Source organism: Ranitomeya imitator, chromosome 2 (genome assembly GCF_032444005.1).
Source record: "Ranitomeya imitator isolate aRanImi1 chromosome 2, aRanImi1.pri, whole genome shotgun sequence".
NCBI classification, from domain to species: domain Eukaryota; kingdom Metazoa; phylum Chordata; class Amphibia; order Anura; family Dendrobatidae; genus Ranitomeya; species Ranitomeya imitator.
This window is the reverse complement of record NC_091283.1, coordinates 172,541,113-172,554,420: the sequence shown is the minus strand read 5'-3', so window position 1 is coordinate 172,554,420 and position 13,308 is coordinate 172,541,113. Positions and strand designations below refer to the sequence as shown.

The window sequence follows — 13,308 nt, the reverse complement described above, 5'->3', positions numbered from 1 at the left end:
GGGAGGGGGATAGAGTCAAACAATGAATCATCTTGTCATCTATCCACACCGTGATTACATGGGGGTCAGTGCGCCAAGGTGTCTGTCTTGTATCAAAACAAAACTCAAGCAAACAATCTTGTGCAACTCATTACTCAGTTCTTCCAAACAGATGATAATAATTGCCACACGGGACACAAAAACATTCCAGCCCTGTGCTCCACAAAACACAACGTTCCAATCCACGTTTCTACATGGACGACTCAATATGATCGCCTGGTGTCAAGATCATGACGAGTGGGAAAACACGTAATCAGCTTCAGTAAAAAATTACCCTTAAATAACGATGAGGAACAATGGAGAAGAGTAGGGAATCAAGAATCAGCATATCTTGAATTTATCATACCGTCTCCGCAAGATAAAAGGACATGCTGTGGTCTATAAAGACGCGCCACATGTGCGTATACGCAGGTCTGCCACCTGCGCCTCTGAACACATAGTGGAGATGGGATTTCATAAAATCCCCTTCGCTATGCTGTAAATTCTGGCAGCTGCAGATTAGACGCTGCGGTGGTACACAGCATCCATTCCGCAGTGTTTACTGACCGTGGAAACATACCCTTATGGGCACAGGCTTCATGTTTCAACAGTGCAGGTGCCAGCGAGTAACTGGCACTCGTATAGTGCAAGGTTTCTGCATGCTGGAGAACACTGGCAGCGGAAGTACCAGTGACTCGCAATATGACGCCTATGCCCATAAGAGGGCAGAATACTGAAGAAGAATGGTGGGAGATAGAATGTGCAGGTGCGAGACTTCTGGACGAGCACCCGACGTGACAAGGACAGAGTAACGCTGTAGGAGGTGACACGGTGACACATAGGATACTGAAATACGGAGGCAGTATTATCTTCTGAGCAGCATCCTCCCCATAGCCTGGAACAACTCATTTACATAATCGGATAAAAGCAAATTTCTCAACAACAAGGCATCTAAAATGAGACATACATGTATGACTTTCAGCAATCTATAACCTGTATACCCATATTAATAGATGAGACAGTTAAAATGTGGTGAAGTGACAGATTCCCTTTAAGTGGATAGATGAACATTGTAGTGTAGTCACATATCGATATTGTCTCATAAGTGCCCCAAATGTAAAAACTAAATTAGATTTTTCTATCTAATGTCGATAACAAAAATAAAATAGCAACAAAAACATTTTATGTCTACAATATAAAGGGAGGAAAGCACAAGAGGTAGGCCAATTGAAACACTGCCAACATTAATCATCAGCAATTTGGAGCAGGTATATCATTTTACAAATTGATACTAACCTTTGCTCTCAACAATCCAAAAGAAAATTGCAAATGAAATGCGTAAACCTGTTCAGAGGGTCTCACAAAATGATAGTATACAACAAGTGATGGACAGGAGGACCTAAACAACAAATTTAGCTTTAACAAATGTGCCATCTAGTGATCATGAACGGAACGTCTACTTAAAAAGAGATACAAAAAAAAAATTCCTTTACAAAATGTGGCTCATCCAAATAAAAAAAACAAAAAAAAAACAAAATCAATACACTAAGACTAGAGGTTGTACAATTATATATGGTACATCTTTTACTCATAACGGTAGAAAGCCCCCAGGATTACAATCCAACATTAAATTATACAAACTCACATCTGCCTCTTCATTTTCTGAATATTTTATTGTTTGTTTTTTAATAGTAAATTGACTGAAAAGAGAAAAATAATGAAGACTGATACAAAGTCAATTTTCCATCAAATCTCCAATTATTATTATCTATAATATAACGCTGGGAGCGTCACTCTGTCCGAAGCCTCTATAGACTGCGCAAGCGCCGGCGCAGTCTGGGCCTCACAGAGCGACGCTCCCGGGAGATCGCGGTATGCGTAAGCACTGAACGCATACCGCGATCTCCACCGGAGAGTCAGGGACCGCCAGGAGGGAGGGTAAGTATACTCACCTTTCCCGGTTCCAGCGCTGCTTGCGGCTCCGTCTCCCGGCTCCTCTGCTCCCGGCTCCGGAGGGCGCGGACTGCGCAGGCGCCGATTCCTGCTGCCGGAATCGGCGCCTGCGCAGTCCGCGCTTTCCGGCGCCATTTTCTTGAAGACACACTCCGGCTCCACTGCAGGTGTGTCTTCAAGAAAATGGCGCCGGAAAGCGCGGACTGCGCAGGCGCCGATTCCTGCTGCCGGAATCGGCGCCTGCGCAGTCCCCGCTTCCCGGCGCCATTTTCTTGAAGACATACCTGCAGTGGAGCCGGACGATAGGTGAGTATGGTATTTTTTTTTTTTTATATGGCAGCAGCATTCGGGGGCATACACACTGGAGCGGGGGGCATATAATACAATGGTGCCGCAGGATGGCAGCAGCACATGACAGAACGGGCGCAGGATGGCCGCAGCACATGACAGAACGGGCGCAGGATGGCAGCAGCACATGACAGAACGGGCGCAGGATGGCAGCAGCACATGACAGAACGGGCGCAGGATGGCAGCAGCACATGACAGAACGGGCGCAGGATGGCAGCAGCACATGACAGAACGGGCGCAGGATGGCTGCAGCACATGACAGAACGGGCGCAGGATGGCAGCAGCACATGACAGAACGGGCGCAGGATGGCAGCAGCACATGACAGAACGGGCGCAGGATGGCAGCAGCACATGACAGAACGGGCGCAGGATGGCAGCAGCACATGACAGAACGGGCGCAGGATGGCAGCAGCACATGACAGAACGGGCGCAGGATGGCAGCAGCACATGACAGAACGGGCGCAGGATGGCAGCAGCACATGACAGAACGGGCGCAGGATGGCAGCAGCACATGACAGAACGGGCGCAGGATGGCAGCAGCAAATGACAGAACAGGCGCAGGATGGCAGCAGCACATGACAGAACGGGCGCAAGATGGCAGCAGCACATGACAGAACGGGCGCAGGATGGCAGCAGCACATGACAGAACGGGCGCAGGATGGCAGCAGCACATGTCAGAACGGGCGCAGGATGGCCGCAGCACATGACAGAACGGGCGCAGGATGGCAGCAGCACATGACAGAACGGGCGCAGGATGGCCGCAACACATGACAGAACGGGCGCAGGATGGCAGCAGCACATGACAGAACGGGCGCAGGATGGCCGCAGCACATGACAGAACGGGCGCAGGATGGCAGCAGCACATGACAGAACGGGCGAAGGATGGCAGCAGCACATGACAGAACGGGCGAAGGATGGCAGCAGCACATGACAGAACGGGCGCAGGATGGCAGCAGCACATGACAGAACGGGCGCAGGATGGCAGCAGCACATGACAGAACGGGCGCAGGATGGGAGCAGCACATGACAGAACGGGCGCAGGATGGCAGCAGCACATGACAGAACGGGCGCAGGATGGCAGCAGCACATGACAGAACGGGGGCAGGATGGCAGCAGCACATGACAGAACGGGCGCAGGATGGCAGCAGCACATGACAGAACGGGCGCAGGATGGCAGCAGCACATGACAGAACGGGCGCAGGATGGCAGCAGCACATGACAGAACGGGGACGCAGGATGGGAGCAGCAAATGACAGAACGGGCGCAGGATGGGAGCAGCAAATGACAGGATGGGAGCAGCAAATGACAGAATGGAGGCGCAGGATGGGAGCAGCACATGACAGAACGGGGGCGCAGGATGGGAGCAGCACATGACAGGATGGGGGCGCAGGATGGAGCAGCACATGACAGGATGGGGGCGCAGGATGGAGCAGCACATACCAGGATGGAGACCATATACCAATATAAATGCTTGCCACCCGGGCGTAGAACGGGTTCAATAGCTAGTTATTTATATAACACCACTGATTCCATGGTGCTGTGCATGAGACGGGGTTACATACAGATTACAGATATCACTTACAGTAAGCAAACAAACAATGACACAATGACAGACTGATACAGAGGGTCGAGGACCCTGCCCTTGCGGTTTTACATTCTGCAGGATGGTGGGGAAGGAGACAAGAGGTTGATGGTTGCAGGAGCTCTGGTAGTGGTGAGGAGGCAGAGGAAGGGGGGATATTTGGAAGAAGTCTTGGAGGCGGTTAAGAGAAGGAGGTCTTGGGAGGACCGGAGATCACGTGAGGGAAGATATCGGGAGATTAGTTCAGAGATATATGGAGGAGACAGGTTATGGATGGCTTTGTAGGTCAGTGTTAGTAATTTGAACTGGATACACTGAGGAAATGGGAGCCAGTGAAGAGATTTGCAGAGGGAGGAAGTGGAGAAGTAGCGAGGAGAGAGATGAATTAGTCGGGCAGCAGAGTTAAGGATGAACTGACTGAAGAGGTGCAAGGCTGTTAGCAGGAAGGCCACAGAAAAGGATGTTGCAGTAGTCAAGGCGGGGGATGATGAGAGCATGCACAAGCATTTCACTCTATTGATGATTGAGGAAAGGACGGATTCTGGAGATATTTTTGAGCTTAAGGTGACAGGAGGTGGAAAGTGCTTGGATGGGCGGTTTGAAGGACAGGGCAGAGTCAAGGGTTACTCCGAGGCAGCGGACTTCAGGTATGGGGGAAAGCATGATGTCGTTAATTGCGGTAGATAGGTCAGGAAAGAAGATCTATGAGATGGAGGAAAGATGATGAGTTCAGATTTCTCCACATTGAGTTTGAGGAAGCGATAGGAGAAGGAGGATATGGCCGATAGACACTCTGTGATTCTGGACAGCAGAGAGGTGATGTCTGGGCCAGAGCAGTAGATCTGAGTGTCATCAGCATAAAGTTGGTACTGAAATCCATGGGACTTTGCAAGTTGTCCCAGGACAAGTGTATAGATTGAGAAGAGTAGGGGTCCTAGGACAGAGCAATGGGGGGACTCCAACAGAGAGAGGATGGGATGAGGAGGTAGTGTGGGAGTGGGAGACGCTGAATGTGCGGTGCGCTAGTGATGTGTCCGACATTGCTGTCAATGGCCGCCGTAACGGACTACGTTACACCGCGTTTATGCCGCGGTGTAACGTAGTCTGTCTAACGGACTGCTTAGACGGAGTGTGAACCAATTCTAACCCTAACCCTAATCAGGCAAATAAAAAAAAATTTCCTTATTTTATTATTGTCCCTATCTACTGAGGTGATAAAGGGGGGGTTTATTTATTATTTTTTTTTATTTTGATCGCTGTGATAGAACCTATCACCGGCTGATTCGGTGGGCGCACTGCGCATGCGCCCGCCATTTTGGAAGATGGCGGCGCCCATCGAACACACGGACAGACACCGGGAGGGACACAGGTCAGTAAGTATGGGGGGGGGTGATCGGACAGCGGGGGTGGGGAGCGGACAGGAGGACGGAGGGGAGCGGGGGACACTAGATGACAGGACGGAGTAACGGAGGGGAGGAGATCGGTGGCGTTGGGGGGGGGGGGGGCAGATCGCGATCTCCAGCCATGGCTGATGCTATTGCAGCATCGGCCATAGCTGGATTGTAATATTTCACCAATTTTCATTGGTGAAATATTACTATCGCTCTGACTGAAAGTGAAACGTCACTTTCAACAGCCAATCAGAGCGATCGTAGCCACGGGGGCGAAGCCCCCCCTCCCCCCCAGGCTAAAGTACAACTCCCCCTGTCCCTGCAGGCCGGGTGAAATTACAGTTAACCCTTTCACCCGGCCTGCAGGAGCGCAATCCGACCATGACGCATATGCTGCGTCACAGGTCGGATTGGCACAGGTTTTCATTACGCATACGGTGTGTCAAAGGTCGGGAAGGGGTTAATGTGGTTCTCTCATAAACAAAATACATTTTAATTAATAGATCTTGGAATAAAACAAAGTTCCCCATTTGAATGTGTTAAAAAGAAAATGTTCCTGTGCTGAGATAATCTTAGAAATATGTCCCTGCTATAGTGGCTTGCGAAAGTAAAAAATGCCAAGGTGGATGACCACCTTGGCATTTTTTACGTTTTGTTACCTCCCAACCTGTAATTTCACTGGGGTTTTTTTTGAGGGTTTGCATCAGTTCATGTAAAGAACATGCTTGTGAACGTTTGTTTTTCTTTTTATTGCAAAGCAAACAGGACAAAATAACTGTAAACTTCAGTGTACATAACTATTCACTTTTCTTGTGGCACTAAGAGATATAAGTAACTTTGGATAAGTCTCTATGAGCTTTCCACATCTCGCCACTGTGATGTTTGCCCTTTCCTAAAGGCAAAACTGCTTCAGTTCCTTCAAGTTAGATGGTTTCCTCTAATGAATAGCAATCTTCAAGTCTGACCACAGATGAATTGGAATAAGCTTTGGGCTTTGACTAGGTCACTCCAAAACATTTACTGTATTTTTCGAATTATAAGATGAACCCAAATTGTGAGGAGAAAAAAAATATATCTTTTAATAAATTGATGGTGCTTCTTATAATCCTTGCATCTTATTGCTTACCAGGGGGTGGTGGCTGCAGTGAAGCGGGGTCCCATGGTCGCTGCTGGAGGAGGCAGGAGTGGGGTGATGCTCCAGGCTGCAGGCAGGGATGAGAGGGGGCTCCGATGTGTGGTGCGCTGCTGCTGTGCTTTTGTGCTGCTGTGGGGTTCTTGTGTTGCTGCCGGGTGTCTACGGGTGCCCGGCGGTTGCTGGCCGTTGCCCAGTGGTACTGCGTGGGTGTCCGGCTCTGCCGACATTTTGCGACAGGCCAGAGCCCCGGCACTTCCAGGGTTCACGTGTGCTGGACTCTGGGAATATGGCCACCGCCGGGGGCGACGCATGCGCTGACTGTCAGCAAGATCTTGATCTTGTTCTATTCCTGATCTAAGGATCTAGGCTATTATTTGAGATGAATCTGTGCTGCACTTTATGTACATGCTCAGTAGTGAGCCAGTGCTTTGGAGTCGGAGTCAGGGAAACTGACTTACCAACTGCACAGTCCAGGCTGCCACCATGTGTTGGTTTGGAGCTAGACATAGCGTTTACCTTGGTGACCAAAAAAGTAAAATTTTGGTCTTATTTGACCACAGCACTTTCAGTCATAGATTTGGGGAGTCTCCCACATATCTCTTGACAAACTCAAAACTAGCCTTAAAATATTTGTTTGTAAAAGAAGGCATTTCTCTGCCCTCTCTTCCATAAAGGCCACCTCTATGGATTGTATAGCTTATCTATCAAGCAGAAGGCCGCCCACCAAAATTCTCAGCCCAGGCAAGGAGGGTATTAATCAGAGAGGCAGCACAAAGACCAAAAGGTACTCCTAAAGCCCTGAAGGAGTTGCAGAGGTCCCAAGCAGAGGCTGGAGTATCTGTCCATACGACCACAAAAAGCCATACACTCCAAAGATGTGGCCTTTATGGAGAGTGGGCAGAAAAAAGCATTTACACATAAAAAGTTTACGGCTCGTTTTGAGTTTGCTAAAAGACATGTGGGAGACTCCCCAACTGTATGGAAGAAGGTACTGTAGTCAGAGGAGACCAAAATTGAACTTTTTGGCTACCAAGGTAAACGCTATGTCTGACACCAAACCAGCACAGCTCATCACTCCAAGAACACCATCCCCTGGGTGAAACATAATGGTAGCAGTATCATGATGTGGAGATGTTTTTCAGCAGCAGGGACAGGTAAAATGGTCAGAGTCTAGAAGAAGATGGATGTTACAAAATACATGGATATTCTTGAGAAAAACCTGTTTTAGTCAGTGATTTGAGACTGGGAGGGAGGTTCACATTCCAATAATAAAATAACCCAAAGCAAATTGCTAAACCAACACTCGAGTGGTTTAAGTGGAAATGTATAAATGCTTTGGAATAGCCTAGTCAAAGCCCAAAACAATGACCCAAAGCATACTGCTTAAGGGAAAACATGTAAATGTTGTTGAGTGGCCTAGTCAACACCCAGACCTTAATTCAATTGAGAATCTGTAGTTAGACTTTAAGAGGAACTCAAAATAGCTGGATTAGTTTTGCCTTGAGGAATGGGCAAAACTCCTGGTGGCAAGATGTGGAAAACTCATATAGACTTATTTAAAGCTATCGGTAGAGCCTTCTTTTGCGGCAATTACAGCAGCAAAGTATTTGACTTTAAAGGGGTGAATAGTTATTGTCACAGGGATATCTGTGACAGAGAGGAGCCACGAGACCGTGGTGTCTGGTTTCACACAATCCTGCAATGGTTAGAAATACTTCACCATCGTAGTTTTCCTACCCGCTTTGTTTCAGCTGTTCAGTGTTGGCCACTCCCCTCTGCTATATATGCTCACCTCTGGCATTTAGGGATTGTCAATGCTAGTTCTTACTGTCTGGATCTAGAGTTGGAGGTGTTGTTTGTGGTTGGAGATGGTATTTGGAGATTGTTGCTTGAAGTTTTGTCTGTGTGCACATTCTCATCCTCTCCTTTGGTTTCTCCTTCCTTTAACTCCCACGTGTCCCACTCTGCTTGGTGAGTGTATTTTGTATAGTTAGTATTTTCCTTTATCCCTGTCCGTATTCCCTTGTTTGTCTGGTTAGTGTGTTCCTATACACTTGATCTTCCCACTACCCTGGGTGGAGGAAGGGACAGAACAAGGTAGATATAGGATCGTAGCAAAGCAGGAGAACCCGACGTCTCCATCTTCAGGAGTAATCCGGGTGATAGGGATAGACCAGGGAGCCCCTAATTCTAGGGAACTAGTAAGTGCCCAAAGTCGCAACATAATTAGTTTTCAACCTGGACGGTGCCAAGAATCAACCATCCAGGCTGACAACAACTGGTGAATGAGCTGCAGGGAACACATCATCACTGACCAGGGGTGAGTTCGTAGACGTTACTTTCAGTCACCGAGGCTCCGTTCCTATCCGGGCTGAGCTGCAATGAGATCCCCGCTAGCACCATGAGAGCTCACGGTGCTAGTGGGAATCTCACCGAAGAACCCGCAGTTCAGGTTGGGAACGGAGCCTCAGTGACCGAAAGTAACCTCTATGACGTCATCCCCTGTCCTGCGTTCCCTGCAGCTCATTCACCAGTGGTTCTCAGCCTGGACGGTCGCATCTTGGCACTGTACAGGCTGAAAATTAATTATCCCCACACATGGATTACGGCGCGGGACAGAACGACCGAGAGGTATGGTATATTGTTGCTTTTTAATTTTTGTTTTATTACAGGATAACGATGGTTCGGTGGAATAAGCGTTCGGTGAGTATAACAGTGTTTATTTTTAAATAAAGTAAAACTGTGCTTTGTTTTATTTCTATTAAAAGACTTTATTCTGGCTGTGTCTTTATTCACCATGTAACTATAGAATTAGTAAAGGATCGGTGTCTTATAGACGCTTTTCCATTACTAAGCCGTGGCCCTGATGTCACCTGACAATACAAAGGTGACATCAACCCCACAAATATGAACACCACTTGATACCGCTACAGGGAAAGTGGGAAGAGCTGGGAAAAGCACCAGAATTGGTGCATCTAATAGATGTGCCTTTTCTGGGCAGCTGCTATTTTTAGGCTGGGGGAGGGCAATATCCATGGCCCCTTACCAGCCTGAGAATACCAGCCCCCAGCTGTGAACTTTAACAAGGCTGGTTGTCAAACATGGGGGGACCACATACCATTTTTTAAATTATTTCAATAATTAAAAAAAAAAATCTGTGTAGACCCCTTTATTCTTGATAACCAACCTTGCAAAAGCTGGCAGCTGAGGGTTGCAGCCCCCAGCTGTGAGTTTTGCCTGGCTGGTTATAGAAAATACAGGGGAACCCACGCCATTTTTTTCATTTATTTAATTATAACTGTTATTAGCAGCAGCAGGGGTAGGCTGATTGGAGTATTCGATGTATTCTAAAATCTTCAGAAATAAACTACATACATATTCTAGAATACCCGATGCGTTAGAATTGGGCTACCATCTAGTACTTAATAAATAATATTTCCCACATATCTACTTTACATCAGTACAATTTTGGAAACAATACTTTTTTTTGTTAAGTTATAAGGGTTAAAAGTTGAACAGCAATTTCTCATTTTAAATTAAATTTACAATTAACCATTTTTTAGGGACCACCTCACATTTGAAGTGACTTTTGGGGGTCAATATAACAGAAAATACCAAAAAGTGACACCATTCTAAAAACTGTACCCCTCAAGGTGCGAAAAATCACATTCAAGAAGTTTATTAACCCTTCAGGTGCTTCATAAGAACTAAAGCAATGTGGAAGGAAAAAATTAACATTTTACTTTTTTCATAAAAAAATTTATTTGGAACCAATTTATTTTACTTTCACAAGGGTATTAGGAGAAAATGGACCACAAAATATGTTGTGCAATTTCTCCTGAGTTCGCTGATACCCCATATGTGGGGAAAAGCCATTGTTAAGGTGCATGGCAGGTCTCGGAAGGGAGGAAGCACAGTTTGACTTTTTGAATACAAAATTGGCTGGATTCAATGATGGCGCCATGTCGCGTTTGGAGACCCCCTGAAGTACCTAAACAGTGGAAACCCCCAACTCTAACTCCAACACACCTATAACCCCAACCACAACTCTAACCCCAACACACCCCTAACCATAACCCTAACCACAAACCTATCCCCAACACACCCCTTACCCTAATCCAACCCTAACCATAATCCCAACCATAACCACAACCCTAACCCTAACTTTAGCCCAACTTAAACCCTAATGGAAAAATGGAAATAAATACTTTTTATTTTTCATTCTATTATTTTTATCTACCTAAGGAGGTGATAAAGGGGAGTTTGATTTACTATTTTTTTTTCAAATTTTGATCAGAGATCACATCAGAGAGAGAAATGATATGGAAGACTTTTTTTTCCGGTCGCTGTTATACCGTTAATAACGGCGATTGAAACACCAGGGTCGGTAACCGACCCGAATCATGTTCTCTAGGGTCTCAGCTACCCTCGATAGCTGAGGCCCCAGAGAAATTCTGACTCTGGGGGACGCTAAACCCATATTCCTCAGCGCCATTAAAAAGCGACGCTGTGGTTTAAGTACCCTTATCTGCCGCCGTTAAAAGGCATATTGGCAGTCGTTAAGGGGTTAATAAACTTTCTATGGTTTTGCTAGATGTGGTTCTTTTGTACATTTTTTTTGTAGGATTTCAAGTAGTGAATAGAGTACAGCAAGCTCATTATGTATGTCGCTGGTGAGAATGATCTGTTCTTACCCATACTGCTGTCCTTACATTTAATTCCAAACTTGCTTCAGAAACCACAGGACATTACGCTCCGCTGTGAAAATCTATTGGACGACGTCTGTAAGACACAATACAATGGTTCATTATCTATCTCAGTCTTCCAGCAAAGTTAAGACATTGGGGACTGGTGCTCCTTCAGATAACAGATTGCTAGGGGTCTCAGCAGCAGGAAATTTGTGATAAAGTAATATTAGGGTATGTGCACACAATAAGTAAACGTTGCGAGTTGGACGCTGCGTACTTGCGCAGTTTCCAACCCACAGCGTCCAGAGGTTACAGTATAGTGGATGGGATTTCAAGAAATCCCATGTCCACTATGTGTCCAGAGATACCCCCAGCTCACCAGCAGAGACGGACATGCGGTGCGTCTTTCTAGAGCGCAGCATGTCAATTTACCTTGCGGAGACATGAGTCTCCGCAAAATAAAATTTCCCCCGTGCAACGTATTGGACGCAGTGAATCTGCACGGTTCAGTGAACATATGAGGAATCACCTGCGTTCAATAGCCAGCAGCGCTTTGGACACAGCGGACATGTGCAGAGTCCAAAGCGCTGCCAATTCCTAAACATGTGCACATACCATTAAGGGAGTCTTCTCAAGGTAAGACCAAGATGACACGCCTCAAGTCACAAAGGAGGATAAAACTGTGCAGGCATCCAGCTGTTGTCGTTTTTCAATTCTTTGATAAATGGGAGCATGATTTTTGTAGGAGTACACTTGTATTGGAGGATCTATTGCAAGTTGCATCAAATACTGCAGTATTTCTCCCACTTAAACAGACCTGATTATAGGGAATGGGGCCTGTCCGATGTTGTTTTCATCTGTCATAGGAGGAGTTCCTTTCTCTGTTCCTATAATTGAACTCCAAACACATGTGTGAACCAAGTCTTACCTGGAAAAGCAACATGGCCGTTACAACTGGCTATGCGGTTTAACGGTAAAAAGCTGATCTGCTGTCACATTCGATCAGCCTGGCCTTACCCCAACAAAAAAGCACTGTCCAAAGAGGAAAACCTTTTTAAGTATTTTGTTATAAAATATTATAATGCTGCCAGAGAAAATAAACAAGCAGATTTTGTAATTTAAAATGGAAAGTAACCCGATAACACCAGGAGAGTGCCAGACGCCTGTTTTTACGCTCTGCTGATCCGAGTTTTATTGCTTGTTTGCATCAGGGTCATCAATACCTGATCAATGAATGCTCTTGTTGGTTTTGAGACTCAGGGAACTGTTGCAAAATAAATTGCATAGCAACCAAGACAAATTAATCTCCCCATAATTAAACAGATTACTGACACGTCCAAGTCACTTCAGGTGAGATCAGGGGATCGATAAGTGCTATTTATATAGCCTATGGTCTGATACATTGCAAGGTGTTGTAATGAGCGCTGGCTATGAAGGGATTTATTACAGCATACCGTATATCATGCATAATTAGTATGCAAAAAATGGCCAGCTTAAAAAGGAAATGACAACACCATATGTCTATATGATCTATTTGCAGAGTCTGGGATTAGGGCTGTGCTAAGCTCTTTGAGTACATGTCATTCACTTCTATAGGAGTGAATGTGAGGAGGATCCATGATAAAGCACGAACACCGTGAAGAATCCAAAACTGCTGAATCTTTTGATCGCAAGTGACTTTGTCCTTATAGACTTTGAAGTGAACCCGACAGCAGATTTGTGCAGCATGAATCCGAGCTGAGGCTGCATTATTATAGCCATGTATACTTTACTAAAAACACTGCAACACTATGATTTGGGGATAAGGCTATGTGCACATGGAGATTGTTGAGGCAGTCAAATATAACAAGTTTTCTAGTGGAAACAGCTTCAGGAAACATTCCTATTTGAGGAATTTTCTGTTTTCTGAAACATATTTTTAAGTGTTTTGGAAAAATACATTTCCAGAAATATTTTTGTAGTCTTTTGATTTGACTACATTGGAGAAGATTCCATCAGGAGCGGCTTCAAAGTGACATGCAATTTTATTTTTTACATCAGACCTTTTTTCAAAACCTGAAGAGAATAGTTTGGCTGACAGCAATTTAATGTATATGGGGGTCTTTGTAGTTCAACAGCTGCATATTAGTTGCTGAAGGCCATGAGCTGTTCTGATTTTATTATATTCAATTACGGTATAATTACTATATAATT

The 13,308-nt window shown here is 45.8% G+C and overlaps 1 protein-coding gene across 22 annotated transcripts in view; it reads right to left on the bottom strand.

The window, feature by feature from the left end:
* Positions 1–13,308, bottom strand: part of RALGPS1 (Ral GEF with PH domain and SH3 binding motif 1) — a 953,479-nt gene that overhangs the window by 765,934 nt on the left and 174,237 nt on the right. For 11 of the 22 annotated variants that reach the window (XM_069747988.1, XM_069747996.1, XM_069748001.1 and 8 more), the window contains one exon: positions 11,122–11,209. The exons of 6 other annotated variants lie outside the window; for them this stretch is intronic. The gene's annotated coding sequence lies outside the window, so the exon portion shown is untranslated. The remainder of the gene's footprint in view (positions 1–11,121; positions 11,210–13,308) is intronic. 5 more of the 22 variants (XM_069748007.1, XM_069747990.1, XM_069748000.1 and 2 more) reach the window with 1 other exon arrangement.